Source organism: Psammomys obesus, unplaced genomic scaffold (assembly GCF_907164565.1).
Source record: "Psammomys obesus unplaced genomic scaffold, mPsaObe1.curated_primary_1811, whole genome shotgun sequence".
Lineage (NCBI taxonomy): Eukaryota > Metazoa > Chordata > Mammalia > Rodentia > Muridae > Psammomys > Psammomys obesus.
The window spans coordinates 12832932-12851866 of NW_026596051.1; the positions used below are offsets into that span (position 1 = coordinate 12832932).

The window sequence follows — 18935 nt, forward strand, 5'->3', positions numbered from 1 at the left end:
TCAGAGACAATGAAGCTCTGCCCAGAGTGAGTGGTACTAGCCGGAAGCTGGGATCTGGGTAGAAGAAACTGGGGAAGAAGAGAGCTCAGGAGCACAGAGCTGGCTCTCTCTCTCTCTCTCTCTCTCTCTCTCTCTCTCTCTCCTCTTCTCACTACCTCCCCTCTCTCTCACCTCTTCTTCTCTGGCATCTGGTTGTCATGATATGGAATGCTCTGATTTCTCACACCCTCTCTGCCGTGATGGATTGGAATCTCTGAAACTTTCAGCAGAACACCCCCCACCCCGATTCCTGCTCTACATTCTTTTTCTTGGATATTTATCACAGCAAAGCAAGTGTGACTGAGCCAGTAGAACTCTGATATTCATGCAGTTCATTCTTCATTTAATACCTTGAGTCACTGCAGGTTACCTGAGCTACTGTTGGGTTTTATCTAAAACTCCTTTGGGTATTCAAGTACAACTTTAATGAGCTTAATTTTTATGCATCTGAGATAATATAGGTGTGATTGGGGTTTCATATGTTGGTTGTGAGATTAGTTGATGAAGAGGCAGACAAACTCATTTCCAGAACAGTGTACCATTTCATGTACTTACCAACAACGAATAAGGGGTCCAGTTTCTTCACATCCTTGCTAGTGTTCAGAACGCTCACTCACTGTTTTCCATTTGAGCCATCCTGATACATGTATGGTACTTGGCTTGAATATGGCTGAGTGTGTGGAAATGGGAAGTGTTAAGAGCATAGAAACATAATCTGACTTTGGTATTTAGAGATGAGGTCTTTGGGGAAAGATAAGGATTAGATCGGTCTCCAGGGTAAAGCCACCATGACTGAGCTGTGATGGCTTTATAAGCACAGAGAACAGACAAGCACATACTCACAAATGGCCCCTGACACATGCCACATGATGTACCACTTCAGGACTCTTGTCAACAAAAGGCTGTCAGCATCAACCCCGCCACCCTGCCTCTCTAGAATCGTGAACCAGAACAAGCCACTTTTCTTTGTTAAGTTGCTGTTGGGCATGCAATCACTGTGCAAGTGGCAACTGAAAAGTAATTTAGATTTGTGAATTCAGTGCAAATCGACCAGAAGTGGAATCTATCAGAAGTGGAATCTGTGCCTGTTGGCCAGCTGCAGCTCATCCTCACAAGAAAGTTTTCATCTCTTCCCACTTTTATAATTGGATAGTTGATTTCTTCACTGGTTTTTGGTTTGGTTTGGTTGGTCCATTTTTTTTTTTTTTTTTTTTTTTTGAGACACGATCTCCAGGTATTTGAAGATAACCTTGAACTTCTGATCCTTCTTCCTCCACCTGATATCTGGGGTGACGGACACAAACCATCATCTCTGGTTTATGTGGCTGAGGGAAGTGAACACAGGACTTCGAGGATGCTGAGAGCACCTGACCCACTGAGCTACAGTCCCTGTTCCGTTACCATTGATCTCACAGTTTCCTGTTTCAGGTCCCAATCATTTGTCAGATGAAAATTCAACAGTCTCTTCCAGTCAAATGCTCACCTTTTCCAGTCATAGTGGTTCATCTCATCCCAGCACTCAGGAAGCAGAGGCAAGTAGAGTTCTGTGAGTTCGAGGCCAACCTGGTCTATGTAGTGAATTTCAGGACAGCCAGAGCTATGTACTGAGACCGTGTCTTAAAAAAAAAAAAAAAAAGTTCACTTTCTCAGCCTCCTTGTGTAACATCTTTCAGGACAGAAGATTTAATTTGGTGAAACCCACCCACTTCTCCTTTTTAATATTTACTTCTTTTATGTATATGGAAATTTTGCCTGAATGCATGTATGTGCACTGTGTGCATGCAGTACCCAAAGAGGCCAGAAGAGGGCATCAGATCTCTTGAAAACTGGAGTTGCAGGTGACTGAGGGCTACTATGTGGGTGCTGGGACCCAAACCTGGGTCCTCTGGAAGAGCAGCACAGGCACTTAATTGTGGAGCCGTCTCTCCAGCCCCTGATTCCTGTAGTTCTGTTGGTTGTTTTTCTGGCTAGTTGACTTGTCTGTCCTTTTGCTTTTCTTAAGTTTCAGGGATTCCAATCTATCTCCTTACACAGCTAGCCTCCTTGATAAATTTAGCCTTTCCTGTGCTTCTCTGCATATAATAATATAGTTTTTATTTACAGAGGAGAGCAGGAACACAGCCCTCAGCTACCAACAATAATGCAGCCAAGTTTCCAGAACTTGCAAAAATTACAAGGATCAGCATAGCCCAAACGCAATGGCTAAGTCACCCTGGGACTCCACCTTCTTGATAACCGTATCTCCCCCGTCAGGAATGTATATATGGATAGTATTCCTTCATGTATCTTCTGTAGCGCTAGCCTGATGGTCTCGAACTGCCTTAGTCGTGCTTACCTTGAAATGTCCTCATCTCTCCTTCAATTTTAAAGGGCAGATTTGCTGGAGATAGCATTCTTGGTGGGCAGCTATTGGCTTTCAAGCCTTGAAGTGGCTCTCCTGGCTCATGCAGCTTCTGTCGGGGAACTGAAGTTGTTCAGGTGTATTTACCTTTGTGTGTGAATTGGCATTTCCCCGTCACAGTTTTGTTGCTGTTGTTGTTAATGCATTCATTTTCTGGGCATGGATGTCTTTCCTGCATGTATATCTGTGCACGTTTTACAGCACTTGCATAGGCCAGAAGAGGGCACTGGGTCCGCTGGAATGGGAATTACAAATGGTTATGAGCTACCATGTTGGTGCTGGGAATCAAACCTGGGTTCTCTGGAAAAGCAGCCAGTGCTCATCTTTTTTAAATTTACTTATTTAACAAGCTTTACAGCACAATACTGAGCAGTTATTCCTCTATTCTAATCCTCTAATCACTTCTGGCTAGCTCCCAGCCAAAATCCCCAAGATACTTGCATTTCATGACCATCTCTGCTCCAACAGTTTTCTCGTTCTATCTCCCGGACCTCTCTCTGTGGCTGAATGCCCTACTTCCTCTCACTTTCTCCGTATCCCCTGGCTGTCAGGAAGATCAGCCCCCATTATCTTCCCTACTCAGTCATTGGCTGTTCATGGCAGCAATGGCTACACAGCATTGAGACAGAAGACTCTCGGAATAAGAATTGCAACCAGATATGGGGACACTGACATCAGCAATTGAATAATACAAGGACGATCTTCACATAGAGCCTAATAACATTGTGCCACTTGCTAATAACATCTCCACTTGCTTCAGGAGTGGCTGAGCCGTGCAGCTCTGCAAAGCAGATACAGAGGGGCTCTTCCTATTTGGAAGTGACACTTCAGTTAACAGCAGCTCTGCCAATCACCCACTCTGGTTAAGGCCCATCTAGAGACCGCCCTACATAGACCTGGATGGGTGCTGAGATTTCCCTGTCATGTCATATCTCAAGGGTAGCAAACTTGTAGCTCTTGAGCACGATGAACATACATATATAGAGCAATTTTCCTCTTGTCTGTGATTTCTGACATTCGTAAAAAAATGATCTCCCAGTCAAACAGTGGTAACACACACCTTCAATGCCAGAACTCAAGAGACAGAGGCAGGTGGGTCGCTGTAAGTTCGAGGCCAGCCAGTCTACAGAGTGAGCTCCTGAAAAGCCAACCCCCCTCCCAAAAAAAGAACAACTAATCTCCCAAACAGAAGCACATATCCCCTATGAAGTCTCCCAGGACCTCTGGGTTTGGGGGGACTTTTAACAACCAGCAGCATGAAGCCTGCCTGACAGCAGACAAACCTAGAGACTCCCTGCAGTGTGGACCCTCTGGTGGTAGACGAGATGTGATCTCTGACTGAAGCCTTTAGTGCAGATGCCACCGAGGTCAGGCCTCTCCCCAGCGAGGAAGCGCCTGCGAAGTGCTCGGGCTGACGAAGAAGCCTTCCTACAGCACTGATGCGTGTAGGGCTTCTCTCCTGTGTGGACCCTCCGGGAGACACATAGAGGGGAATCACCCCATGTCTGGAGCCCCCTCATGTCCCTGCACGGATGCAGGGTACGTATGGGAGAAACTTGTGGAATGCCTGAGGGAGCCACTCCCATGGGCCACACATCTCACTGACAGATCTAAACAAATCCCACTGGAGGGTTGCAAATCTCAGAGGGGGGGGGAGGTGCTAAAGTGGGAAATAGAATTTCAAAAATGAGACAATGTTTAGGGAAAAAAAAGACACCATTTTTTTTTTTTTTTTACTCACGATGGTTTTGTTTGATAGTTATGTTAATTCAACCTTCAGGTTTTTTGTTTTTTTTTTTTAATGTAACACTCCGCATTTCCAAGTTGATGGTTTTGAGTCGTAAACTAGACATTCTAGGCAACAAAACTAAGGACCATGAGACATAATTAACTGAAAATTTAAAACACCTAAATAAATGACAAAATTTCTCATTTAGTAGAAAAACAGAGGTTGAGAGATATTTTTCAAAGTTGAAAATAAGAATCCTAAAAATTTAGCAACAATTAAAAAAAAAAAACCTTTGAATGTATAGGACTGAAGAGAAATTCTGAGGAATCTAACATTTCTCAACCTGCTCCTTTCCTCTGTCTTTATCTGACCTTGTCTCTTTCTCCTTTTTCATCACTCTCTTTCCTGGTATTCCTCAACTAGAACAGAAGTCTTTTCTTTATTTATCTGTTTTTATGCGATTGCTTGATTTGCCTGCATGGATTTTTGTGCACAACCTTCACGTGGTGCCCACAGAGACCCGAAGTGAGCCTCAGATCCCCTGGGACTGGAGGTATAGAAAGAAGGTGCTAAGCCATCATGCTTGCCCGCTTCCGCTGACCTACGCAGACCTGTCTGTGAGGCCTGGGGTCGGAGAACCTGAAAGAACTCGGTGGACTGCAGTCTAATGTGGTAGACAGCCTTGCTTCAGTTTCGGCGCACTCTCGTACGTGACCATAACAAATAAATCAATGACCCAAGGAAGTTTGTTTGCGCTCAGAGAGAAGCTTGTAGATAAAGATCAGTAAGCACAGACTCAGTGTTAACAGAGCAGCCCATTCCCAGAACTTCCTCAGAATAGACCAATTAAAAGACAGCTGTCTGGTATGTGCTATAGATTATATCTGGGAAAGCAAGGCAGAAGGCCATATCCAGATTCAGGATACACTGACCAGTTTCGGTTCTATAGCTGTGATCTGAATGCAACAAGAATAAACATGTCTTATAAACCGAATATAAATGTTTGTCGCAGGGGCCCTGAAATCACTTCCAAGAGCAATCCAGGGAACAAAATGTACCTGAGGTAAAAGGCCCTCTGCCTTTTTTCCTGAGCTTCTTTCACAGTTCCCCGAGGCCTCGTTCACCATGAGTCATTCTTTTGGCCATTTTCCGACAATGTGGGTGCTGGAAACCAAACCTGGGTCATCTGGAAGAGCGGCCCGTGCTCTTAACTGCTGAGTCGTCTTTCCGGCCCCTAGAATAAAATCTTTTATCAAAGAGAAAGATTTTTTTTTTCTGTCTCTTTTAAGATAAAGCCTAGAGAGAACAGATCATGACACCATCCACATCCTACGGACGAAAGCCGGGCTAAAAGCTTTGATGGAGCTCCCAGAGTCACACCAGGGCTCCCTGGGACTTGTTAAAGAATTCCACCTCATCCTATTGACCTACAAACCAGAACCTTCTCACTTATATTAATTAACCAAAGTCTCCATTTCGTGAGCATGTCCCTCTCTGCTCATTAGCTCTTAACAAGAACGGACTGCAACACAGGTCCACATACCAAGCTCCTGCTCCTACCTTTTTTGCATTTTCTTAGCTCTCTCACACTCTCTCTCTCTGTCTCTCTCTTACACACAGAGAGAGACACACAGTAGAGATGTAAGTGTTTTCAACATCGTTTGTTTTTACTAAAAGTGTAAAAACACACTTTACTAAGTGTGTTCTGGCTTGATGTGATTCTGCTGCATGCTCTTGGTTTGTGGGGCGTTTTCCCAATGATTGATGAGGACAGACCCCGCCCATCGTGAGTGATGGCACACCAGGGCAGGTGGTCCTGGGATTTACAAACAGTTGAGCAAGCCATGAGGAGCAAACCAGAAAGCAGCATTTGTTCCTTCACGGTCTTTACTTCAGGTCCTGCCCCCGAGGGCTCCTTCTTGAATTCTCCCGCCCTGGCCCCCTCAGTGATGGAGTGTGATGCGGATTTCTGAGATGACATAAAGCCTTCCTTTCCAGTTGCTAATGGTGTTTATCACCGAAATCAAAACAAAACTAGGACAACACACAAGGTTGACCTCTGGCCTTCATATACACATGCACACCCACAAGTACATGAGCACACACACGTACACATATATACACACACAGAGGAAACCTGTAATATTAAAAAATTCCCACTAGAGAGAGTCTTTAAGTATCTCATTGTATAACTAAATGATGTCGAAAGTACAGTAAACAATACTCATGTCTTCTGAATAAAAAGCAGATACACAGTACCACGCAATGGCTCCTATTTGAGCCACAATGGCTCATTTCCTTTTCTCATTGTAAAAATAAAAAAATAAAATGTTATTGTGTCCGCAAGAGCGATGGAATCCTGATTTCCCACAAGTCCCCGTTGTGTTTCTGCCAGTCACAAATATTTGACACATGGGAAAGGGTTATACATATAAACATAAAGGGATGCCGTCTTGGGCCGGGCGGATGGTTCAGCTGGTAAAGTGTTTGCTACAGCCCGTGAAGACCTGAATCCAGATGCCCAGAACCCACACAAGAGAAAACATCTTAATGCAGACCTGGTCACACAGGTCTATAAATCCAGCTTGGGGAGGCAGAGATAGACAGATCCTCCAGGTGCAGTAGGAGACTGTGTTTTAAAACTTAAGGCAGATGGGCTGGAGAATGGCGCAGTGGTTAATGGCACTGACTGTTCTTGCAGAGAGCCTGGGCTCCATTCCCAGAACCCGTGTGGTAGCCCTTAACGCTCTGAACTCCAGTTCCAGAGGATCCCAACGCCCTCTTCTGGCCTCTGCAGGCACTGCATGTATAATGCTGCACAGACATGCAGGCAAAACGCTCATGCACGGAAAATAAAAATTAGCAAAACTTTTTCTAAAATTTAAGGTAGAGAATGACTGATGTCTACCTCTGTACATGTGCACACACATGAGTTTGTACATACATTGCGCACACACACACACACACACACACACACACACACACTACTGAATTTTGTTATCCCATCCTGATTTCTTCTGTAATGTGACAGTCTATTTATTTTCCTGAACCAGACTGATGGGACAAATTAAATTATCAGTCAAAAATAACAGCTGCAATAGTTTGGTCATTAAAGGGCAATCTTCCCTAAGTTAAATTGAAGTTCTGACTACAAAAATCAAACTAGCTAAACTAAAATTAAAAATAATAAATCGTTCCAAATATTCTAACCATCAAAGAAAGCATTTAATTACATATATTACACACACACACACACACACACACACACACACTCATAAACAGCCAGTTTGTTTACAGAGTGTGATTTTGGAGGTTGTTAAGTTGACTGCTTGTGTCTTTAGAGCTATACATTTTGATTATTATGTCAAACACAGAAAGAAAAGCAAAGATTTCTTACAAAGTGACCCAGACCAGGATGGATAATTTTAACATGATCCCAACTCTTCTTCCTTATTGGTTTTAGTAACTATGTTTAGCTTTCTGTCACAAGCTACAGTCATCTAGGCAGAGGGAACCACAAATGAGAAAATGCCCCCTTCAAACTGGCCTGTAGGCAAGTCTGTGGGACATTCCTTGGTTAATGACTGGTTTAGGAGGGCCAGGCCTCAGATCCCAAGAATGAGCTTTCTTAGCACCAAAGGACAAAAAAAAAATATTTGGCCTCCACGTGTACAAAATATAACGTCTGGCCAACAAGCGGTCCTGTGAAATGAACTTCTTAAGGCGGGAAAGCCACACATATGTGAAAGGATTCTACAAGGCTGACTATTAGACATCTGTGGCTGTATGGAGTGGTCATGTTGCTAATTCAGAGTCAAGACGATCTAGGGCTAGCTTTGGTCCTTTAGTAAGCATTCTTTGCCCACCTCTGCATCATAACATGTCTGCAACTATCAGGTAAAGCCTTTGGGATGCATGGAAACCTCGGCCTTCCACAAACCCAACTCCCAAGAATGTCATCAAATGGCGTCTGAGACCTGTGAGAGAGAGCCCACCTGTAACCTACCTTTCTTCTGTTCTTCTGCTTCCAAAATTCATGTAACTATTCCCACAGTGGAGCATGTTATTCCGGACGACCTGAACCCATGTTCCCAGGCCTTGGTGAGAGTTCTGTGACCACACTGTTTCACAATCCATGGGCCCCAAAGGAGCCCAGCTTCCCCCTCCTACCTCTCAAAGCCTTCTTCTGGCTTCCTCTCACTTTTTTATTGAGTTGTCCAGGCTAGGAGTCTTACTCTTTTTATTTTTATTAGCAAACTCTTAGTTTGAATCCAGCTTCTTTTTTTTTTTTTAACCTATTTTCTCAGCATCGTTTGCACCAAAATGAATTTTAAAAGCAGACTGATCTAGGTGGGTGCCCAGCAGGGTGATGCAGATAGTTAAGAAATCCTGATGTCCTGGGCCCTGGTGGTATTTCAGAGCTTACAGACAATGGCGCCCAAATGAGCTCAAGTACATGCAAACAACCAATTCACGTGTCCCAGCCTCATTGTCATGAAATTTGAATGCTCCAAAAATCCATCTTCTTTCACCGAAGGCGGAAGCCCATGAATGCTGTGACTTTTAAACCCTCCGCAAATGTCCTCTATGCAAATCTATTGTCACAACAAGTATGGAAATTAAAGAGCTGAAGCAAATGCCACTAGACAAGAACTGTGACCAGGACTTCTGTGCTCCGGGACACACAGAGAAACTATAATTAGTTTTGTCATCTTCCTACACGCTCTACAACCAAATGTTCAGCTTTCGGTGTTGTGAGTCTGCTTTTCACACAGCGCTCCATGGTGAGGCTCAGTGCCCACGGAGCTGAGGCACGGCCCCCTGAGCGAGCCACTGTGTGTGTGCGCAGCTTCAGGACCACGAGCAGGTCATCCTCATGAGACGTCATGCCTCTTCATTCCAGTCTCCTCAGAGTTATTTCTGAGGAGATATTTCACTCTTCCCTTCTCGTGCTGGCTAGTTTTATGGCAACTTGACTCAGGCTAAAGAGCAGCCCAGTGGGGCATTTTCTCAGTTGAGAGTTCTTCTTCCCAGATGTCTTAAGTATAGAATACCTCGATCCTCTTCCCTGTGACACATTTCCTCCAACAAGGCCAACCTACTCCAACAAGGCCACACCTCCTAATAGTGCCACTCCACAGGGCCAAGCATTGAAACACATGAGCCTATGGGGACCACAGCTATTCAAACCACCACAGCCACGGTGTTTATCACAGCGATAGAAAGCCTAACTAAAGGCTGGAGAGATGGCTCAGTGGATAAGAGCACTGTCTGCTCTTCCAGAGGTCCTGAGTTCAATTCCCACCATCCACATGGGTGCTCATGACCATAATGCTGTAATCTGTTGCCCTCTTCTGGCATTCAGGTGTACATGCAGATAGAGCGCTCATTAAATAAATGAATTTTTTTTTTAATTATAATAAAGAAACCCTAACTAAGACAGGCTCTGTCTTAAGACAAAACAAAATAAAATTGATAATAGTTTCTTATTTCCGTCATTTCCCAGGCTATAAATTTATTGACTAAACTGTTTGTTTGGATGTAGAGTTTCCTTGTTTTTTTTTTACTTTAATTTCATTTTATTTACATTTTATTCCTTGGGTCATTTGGCATGTTCCTCTGTTCCCATCATTTTCAAAAACATTTAATTCTTTACTTGTGTGTTTATGTATGTGTGTGTGCAGATGGCTCACTTTAGGAAGATCTACAGCCCTGAGCCACAGAGCTGAGATGTGGGAAGAGCGAGGAGCGGTAGCGTTCATCCCTCCTTCACTCACTGGACGCACCCGCAGCGCTGCCCTGAGCCGCCAGGTTCTGGGGTCCCCTGGAAGACCCACACTGACCACGTGCTTAGAGGCAACAGAAGCATGTGAGGAAGGATGAGAGGAGGCCCTTGGGCTGCTGAACGCTGGACCAGGGACAGACTATGAGTGAGAGGCTGTTACCAAGGTGCTTTTGACTGTGGCCATGAGTCAGTGAAACCCTACAGCTCCACAGGGTCTCTCTTCCCCAAATATGCCTGTCAGCACCAGTCCAGTTAAACGTGTCCTCTCTGACACACCACATATCAAGACTGACCTGTGACATTGCTGACACTTGAAAAATAGTAATTTGCAATGCTGTGTGGAACCGAACTGTGGATATAGCTCAATGACAGAGTGTTCACAAGGCCCTGGGTTCAATCCCCACCACCCTTCTTCCCAAGAGAATATTGTTTTGGTAAGTTCTTTTGCCAAGTTGACACAAACTTGGATCGCCAGGGAAGACAGAACCCCCGGTGAGGAACTATCTCCATCAGACTACCCTATGGGCATGTCTGTAGGACATTTTCTTGATTAGTGATTGTTGTGAGAGAACCCAGGCCACTATGAGTGCTGATACCCCTGGGGAGTGGTCCTGAGGTATATAAGAAAGCAGGCTGAGCAGGCCATGGGAAGCAAGCCAGGAAGCAGCACTCCTCCATGGTCTGTTTCAGTTCCTGCCTCCAGGTTCCTGCCTTGAGTTTCTGTCTTGAACTAGAAGTGTAGGATAAAATAAGTACTTTCCTCCCCAAGAAGCCCTTTGTCAGTGTTTTGTCAGAACAAGAAGAAAACTAGGACAGATATGGTGGTATTCTCCTATGTTAACTACAAAACCTTTGTTTGTTTGTTTGTTTGTTTACTTCTTTATCATTTGCAGTGCTGAGAATCAAACCCATGGTCTCTCACATTTGAATCAAGCACTCTACTATAAATGGTGTTCTTAAAAAGCAGTTACAAAAAAATCTTTTTCCAGTAATGTTTAAAGAGCCATAAAAAGAACTGTCAGTAATTTCATTTGTGGATATTTTGCTTAACAAGTCAATAGACCTCCCAAAGGGAAAGGTTATCTCGATGAAGACAATAATTCGCTTATCACAGCCTTATCTATAATGACAACCCTGAGTGGCTGAGTTTTCAGTAGGGACATGATTATAGATTGGCATGTCAATGGCAAGAGTTCTGGGCATATCTCCATGAGGGCTCATTACAAGGACTGTTGAACAAAGTATTTTTAAAGCATGTGGGTAATAAGCAAGAAAATGATATTAACTCATAGCCCTGGTGTCTTTCCATGGACAAGGATGCTTGCTATGTAAGGGGATTTGGATTCTGGGTTTCTTTGAACAAATTTGATCCGACATTACTGGTTTCTTTTGGGTAAAACGCCCTAAAAATAGCATATATCCCTCTTCTGGTCTCCACAGGCACTGGGCACACACTCAATACATAAATGAAAGCAAAACATTCATACACACAAATCCTTTTTCTAATAGCGTGCTATATATTAAATATCTACAACTAAAGAGTAAATCACCTTTACAAATGAGGACTCTCTCCTCTACTGGCAAGGAAGAGATTCTGTGTCATGCTCAGAGGCTTCTTGGCTACCGAGGTCTCTCTCTTGCAGCTGTCTTGATCTACATGGGAGGGAGAGATAGCACACTGGAACCAGAGTGAGGAAAACATGCTGGTGGCAGGCTGTGGCTCAGGGACAGGGCATTAGCGTTGTCATTCCTGGTCATTTCACTTAGCAGGGTTCAGGGGCCAGCTGCTGTCTCCTTACCCCATTACAAGTAACAAGCCTGGTTCCTAAGGAGGGTGACCATGCCACAAGGCTCCTCTGCGTTCAGGAAGCTCTCGTTTTTGTCATAGAATTAATATGGCTTCCCAGTGGGAAATCGCCTAGCGCTTAGAGATTAATAAAGGGGATTTTAATAATCACGCGTGACTGGATCTGCCTAATGCACAAAGGAGTCAGCCCTGAACAGAAACTCTCATCAGCAGATAGAGTTCCACGGCCTCAAGTTATACTTTGATCTATTAAACATGTTTCACAGACAGCAATTCCAAGGTTTGGACAAATGGGGAGGTTTACTGTGTAAAACATTGTCAGCGTTGTCCTAACGCAGGCCGGGCCTGCTTTTCCTGGGCAGCTGTTAACCAAGGTATTCCATTCAGGCAGAATTAAGCTCTTCCTGAACTTGGACTTAATGGCAGCCCTGACCCTGTACTGCTCACCTTGAACTGTCCCATCGAAGCTTGCTCTTTGACATGAAAATGGTCCTAATGGGCAGCTATGAGCCTGCGCATCTCCTTTTGTCAAGGGGAAGAGAAACTAATTGGCAGCAATCTTAGTGAACAAATCTTAAGAAATGGATTTTCAGCAAACCTAAAGTCTAGTTACATCATAGGTACACATTTCTCTTTCCTGCAACTTCTATCAAGCCTGGTTAGTGTATATCACTCATGCTGGAGAGTTCTGTGGGGTCTCTGTGACCTTCACAGCCACAGAGTGACTTGGGAGGCAAGCAGGTAGTTTGGTTAACACGACTCAGTAGCCAGCATTAGTTCAAACTTCTGTAGTGTGACCCCAAGTAGTTTATTTTAGGTGTATGTAAGCACAGCACAATTGGATGAAAAATTTTCTGGTAAAAATTAACTCTATCCCATGTTCACAATAAAGCATAAATCTCCTTGAGGAACAAACTAGATACAGATCAGATTTGTGACTACGTTTGTTAAAGTCATTTTATTTGCCTGATTTAATTGTCTTCATGGCTTCCTAACTCCGTCTCCTAACGTAGGCCTAGTCCTGGGAGCTTTCAGCCTCCATACTATATAATCTAGGCCTCTGAGACTTAGTGCTGAATAAGCTCACACTTTCTAGTTCTTTCTGAACTGTGGCTGGCTGGTTCAACTCAGCTGTTCTGGCTCAAACTTCTCTGCCAAGCTGACTGATTCAAACTGGCTTCTCTCACTTCTGACTGAATTGTTCTGCTTGGCCTCAAACTAACACTACTAATCTGTTCTAATATTCTGGGTCCTTCTCATTCTCTGGCTCATTCTGTCTTTACCTGTGTCTAGCTTGTTCTCTCTTCAATCTGTGTCTGTAAAACTATCCTGGTAAAACAGGCTTAACCAAACTGATTGAACAGAACTGACTAGATCTCAGAGATCTGCATACCTCCGTCTCTTGAGTGCTGGTGTTAATGGAGTGTAGCACCAGGACTAGACCTAAGCTTTTCCTTACCTGAAACTTGCACTATATCAGGCAACTCAGAGATCTGCTTGTCTGTCTCTGGGATTAAAGGTGTGGACACACAGACCTAGCAGGTCTTTGGATGCAATTTCTTGCCAGAGCAGCCATGTTCTGAATGACAATTCCTCTACATACCTCGAAACTCTTTGTAAAGTACATGTGATACCATCCATAAAGATAGGTTCTATGCCAGGTAGTGGTGGCACACACCTTTAATTCCAGCATCTCAGAAGGCAGAGGCAGGCGGATCTCTGTGAGTTCAAGGCCAGCCTGGTATACAGAGTAAATTCCAGGACATCAAGGACCAAAACAGAGAAACCCTGTTTCAGAAAACCAGACTGAGTGAGAAAAACAAATTTACGACAAGGGCCTGGGGGAGGATGAGGCACCAGAAAAGTCTCTAGTCACACAGACAGAGCAAAGGTGACCAGGCTAGTAACCAGGTCCACTCCCAGCCCTCTTGGGGGGATAACAGGTCGTGTATCCCTTCCCTTGAGGAAACAGCCTTGAGTGTTTAACATTCCAGGTTGCGCTGGAGCGAGTGTGCTTCCTACAGGCCTCCTTCAGCTAAATCCCGTTTCATGTAACACTATTTCCTAAGCAATTTTAAATGGGTCATTTCAACATCAACTGATTACTACCCGTTCCTCCAGTATCCGTTTCTGTGTCTCGGCTCTCTGGGTCCTGGTTCCCGTCCCTGTTGCCTCCACCTCATCACACAGCCTAAAACCATGCAGGAAACATTATGTTCTAATGAGTGTGTAAAGAAAATAAGTCAGATAGATAACCGAATTCTGTAGTGTGCTGTTATGTGGCAAATTTTGTGCCCTTAAAATGCCTGTCACAATCTCAGCTTCTAAGATCTGGAAGTGTACCTTATTTAGAGAGAGGGTTGTTCTAGAGTTACTCAAGTTAAAATGGGGAGGGGTTTTCTAACACACTGTGATTGTCCTTGTCAAAGGAGAAGTTTATTATTCCACTCAGAACTAGACACACACACAGTCACTCACTCACACACATATACACACTGTGGTTTAGAAGTCATTAAGTCTCTCAGTCAGGTCTGATAAAAAGTGTGGTTACCACAACAGTTTTCTGGCTGCAACTCCAGACTACCTTCAGTTCCCATAACTCTTACGACTACGTCACCAATGTGGAAAATGGGTAGACGGTACTCAGGAATCTTTTATTTAACTTTCCAATTTTCTATTATATTAGCCAAGGTTCTCTAAGTAACACAAAACTTACAGAATATAATATATATTATATATGTATGTGTACAACATACATGAGATTTACTAGAATGACTTACAGGCTGTAGTGCCTCTGGCCCAACAATGGCTGACTATGAAGGGAAGGTTCAAGAATCTAGCAATTGCTTGGTCCACAAGGCTGGATGTTTCCTCTGGTCTCCAGTATATGCCGGAATTTTGAAGAAGTAGGCTCTAATGCCATTGAAGGAATGAACTTGCCAGTGAGAATGAGAGCAAGTAAAGAGCAAAAGCTTCCTTCTTCCTTGTCTTTATACAGCCTTCCAGCAGGAGGTATGGCCCAGGCTAGGGGTGAGAGCTCAAAAGAGCTGAAGAAAAGGTGTGTCTTCCTCAAATATCTGAATTGGAAGTAAATCCAATTTGCTCAAATTAAGCAAAACTTCCTCACAGGTGTGCCCTCCACTTTAGGTGTCAGTTAACTCCAGATGTAGTCAAGTTGTCATAGCCAGCACACCTGTGTGTCCTAGTTCATTTTTGACAGCTTTGCGCAAGCCAGAGTCATGTGGGAAGAGAGAACCTTAATTGAGGATTGCCTCCATCAGACTGTCTATAGGCAAGTCTATGGGGCATTTTTTTTTTTTTTTTTTGTTAATGGTGTGTGAGGCCCCAGCCCACTGTAGTGATGCTACTCCTAAGCAGAAGGTCCCCGGTGGTGTAAGGAAGAAAGCAGAGCAAGCCGTGGGGAGAAAACCACACGGAAGTGCTCCTCCCTGGCCTCTGCTTCGGTTCCTGCCTCCAGGTTCCTGCCTTTAGTTCCTGCGTTGGCTTCATCAGTGACGGAGTATGACAAGAACACAAAAACCAAATAAATCCTTTCCAACAAGTGCTTTGGCTCGTTGCAATAATAGCAAACAAGGACAATGTGGGCTTATAATCACTCATTCCAAAATAAAATAGTAATGGATTGTCACATGGCTAAAGACATATTAACAAATGATGAACCTGAAACAAGTATTTGCGGTGATACGGCAGAGCTAAGGCCAAGATATTAAAGCCTCTATCAAATTGTTAAGGAAAAAGCAAAAATGAAGAAAGAGGAAGAAAAGGAGCCTACAGAAGAGCAATTCTGAACAGCTGACAATCCTGCGACAGGCACTCAGAGTCAACAAAGAAAAGAAAGAAAGAAGGGAATAAATAAATTAAAAAATAAGGCAGGCAGGCAAGTGCTTCTTAAGACTCAATCGAGAAAAATGACCCTAACCTGACTGACAGGCCGAGGAAAGTGGCGATGTCATTTGCAGCGGGAATGTGAGCAGCTCTCTGCTGCATGACAGCTATGCATTTCAGAGAGCATGACAGCTTTGCATTTTAAATTTTAATGCACACACATCTCAACATATATCCCGGGGACTGACAAAAGATGTCACAGTAACAGCAGATAAAGGCACATTGTTCCATCGGTAAGTCACTGGGACAAAGTGGGCACCATACAGCCATTAAAGAGACAAATCAGAGAACCCAGGGTGGACAAGGATTTCCTCCAGGTACAGCTGCGTTTGGGAGAGACAGACGCTATAAAACAGTGAGCAGAAAAATTGACAAGGACAGCCAAGACACCTGTGACATGAGTTATCCTGGGATCAAAAGGGGAAAAGGAAAGGAGGAAGAGGCTACATGAACATCTATGACTTCAACTGACATGATGTGTATGTAGGTGTACGAGTATGCAAATTAAAGTCAAAGTAGCTCAAGCAGTCACGGTCAAGGTCTGTGGCTCTCTGACACAGCTCTCATCTTGAATCCTTGGCCCTGCCCTGCGCAGCTCTGTCTAGCCACTTCTTACCTCACCTCTCTCCTCTCAGCTCATGGACTCTGGAGCTATTCTTTGAACTTCTCTGTTACTTCCTTAACAGCAGCCATTCCTTCCCAAAGAAAAACCGTGCCACCGGACGAAAAGCATGATTGGACTTTTCCTTGTCCCCTCCCCCTGTGTGCCTCAGTTGTTCTCTTTGCTTTGGGAAGGGGGCAGTTATTCACAGCTGCACCCTGCATGGAGGGCGAGGGTCCCTGGCAATGCAAGGCGCTCACCAGTGGCGTCTTCCTCCTCACTCCCTGAACTAGGACCACCACCAGGTGCTCATCCCGACAGTCCTGAGACACTGATCCCCAACCCTAATGAAGACCTCCTGCTTACTCACCCCTACTCCCTTAGAATGCCTGCACGGGGCCCGGCATGGGCCCCTTTCACCTGCTTTCTCTCCTCACTGCCACTGTTCACCTCCCATGGTTCACCAGGGCAAAAGGCCATGTCGCCTGCTCCATCCTGATGGCCTGTACCTGGAGTCCAGTTCTCGAGTGGCCCACTCCCTCCACTCTGCCCAAAACGTGGAGGCCAGCTTCCCCAGGTGGAGGAAGCATTTGTCAGCCATTTCTTCCTTGCTTCTTCTGATCTAAGGAGCACATCTTTCAATGGTTAGTCATCTCATGAATTGTCTTCTAGGGCACTAATTGGTTCTTGAAGTTAACACACTTAGGCTCATCCTAGTCGCTCCTTCGATGGTAATGGGTTCAGAAGAAAACCCTCTAAGACTGACGAAGGTTCCAGGCCTCTGAGAGCCTTTGGGAAAACCCAGTATCCAAATTAACAACACCCATTAGGAAAGAAGGCGCTGGAACCGCCAGACCCCCACCTCCACCAAGCTTGCTCACCTCACCCCCAGATCTGTGTTTGTGGTGGCCTAGAGAGTCCAGAGCAACCCTAAAAAGAGGGCCATAGCTGAGCTCATGGGGGCAGAAAAGGCCACAATTCCAGTCTGGAGTTTCCCAGGGAAGTACCAGGCTGTCCCAGGACCTCCTTGGGGATTCAGGATAGTGGGGAAAGGTCACGGGTTAAGAGTCAAGGGAGGCAGGTTCCGTGCCTGGCCTTGCCCCTAATTCTCCCTGATTGTACCAAGCTGTGGTTCTGTGCACCGTTCCATCTCTCACAGTGACACTGAGCCAGGAGGTGGGAAAGCAGAGTCTGGAACAGGTGGGTTCTGCGGGATTCCAGTCCAGCTGGAAATGCTGGAGGGAGAAGGCTTTCTCCATGGATTTTCATGAAACAGCAACTACTAGATGATATTTAATAAAACAGCTTATGCACGCCTCTATTCCAGGGCAAACAAGTACTATATGAACCTTGGGAAGCAGGAGGGGATTTCTAGGGTGGGTTTACCTCATTGGTTGATGCTTGGCCACCGACTACCAGTCAGTCTGTAGCTACGAGCGCCAGAGTATCAGGCTCAGGACAGGGCGGGAGCAGCCCTTACTCCTGACAATCTCAAGTTTGAGATTTCCAGGGTTTGGGCACGCTCCACATCACCAGTTCCACTGGTGGCATAGTCCACGTGCCCCACAGCAAGTTCCTTGTCTCTGGCCTGTGTCTCCCGTGGACAGGGGAAAGTGAGTCCCCCGTGCTTCCTTCCAGCTGTGGTCTCTACTCCTCAGCCAAACATCAAGAAAAGATGTGCCAATGATGGTAGGGGATCAGACCTGAGAAATCTGTGAGACGATGTGGTTCGCCCCACAGAGGTGCAGCTTTCTTGACCGTTTGTCACCGAGGAGAAACTGCCTGCATTGGTTAGCTTTTGTTGTCAACTTGAAACAACCTAGAGTCACTTGGAAAGAGGGACCCTCAATGGAAGAATTAGTGACTGGTGTGGGAGGGCCCAGACCACTGTGAGTGGGACCATCCTTAAGCAAGCAGGCCTGGGCTGTGTAAGGAAACCCGCTGAGCATGAGCCAGAGAGCATTCCTCCATGGTCTCTGCTTCAGGCCCTGCCCTGACTTCCCTTAGAGTTGGATTGTGGCCAAATGTAATGTGGAAATGTAAGCCAAATAAAACCTTTCATCCCCAAGTTGCTTCTGGTCAGGGCGCTTTATTGTAGCAACAGAATGAACCTGTAACACTGCCCTTTGAGTTTGAGAGCGCTCCCTGAGGGGAGCGGAGAGCCTGCAGTATAGCTAATGGCCGGCAGGGGGCGGCAGAGGCCAGGCCAGGAGGCCAGTGCTCTCTAAGGCTCTTACTGGTCCACATATGATTGGTTCTATTGGGTGCTCAATCGGGGTTTACAGATCTGGTTTGAGATGCTGAGCTTGGATGCTCAGTCCAGGCCTGGGACACTGTGCACAGACAAATGGATGCTACAGCAGGTTGCTTATAGCAGACTTACACGGCAGACTTGCGAGGCACACTCACACAGGTGTCCCTGTATTTTCTGTATCCTGCCACAGGCACGAGAGCCCATAGGCTGACCCGTTTGTTGAATGGATAAACGAACTAAACAAGCTCAGTTATCAGGACAGTTCGGTGTGAAGGAGTTCAGGGCCAGGATATCTGCAAATGCCTCTCTTACCTTGCTGGACAAACCCTCGCCGTCCGGTGCCAGGACTTCGTCCCTAACCCAAGGCTTTTCCATGCCTCCTTTCCCTCCACTCTTAGACACCTGCTGAGCCT

General features: G+C 45.2%; 1 non-coding gene across 1 annotated transcript; it reads right to left on the reverse strand.

The window, feature by feature from the left end:
• Window positions 1-2139: 2139 nt before the first annotated feature.
• On the reverse strand, window positions 2140-2300 carry LOC129689175 (U1 spliceosomal RNA). The gene has a single exon (XR_008722045.1). It is a non-coding gene; the product is annotated as a U1 spliceosomal RNA (small nuclear RNA).
• Between the last annotated feature and the right edge of the window lie 16635 nt (window positions 2301-18935).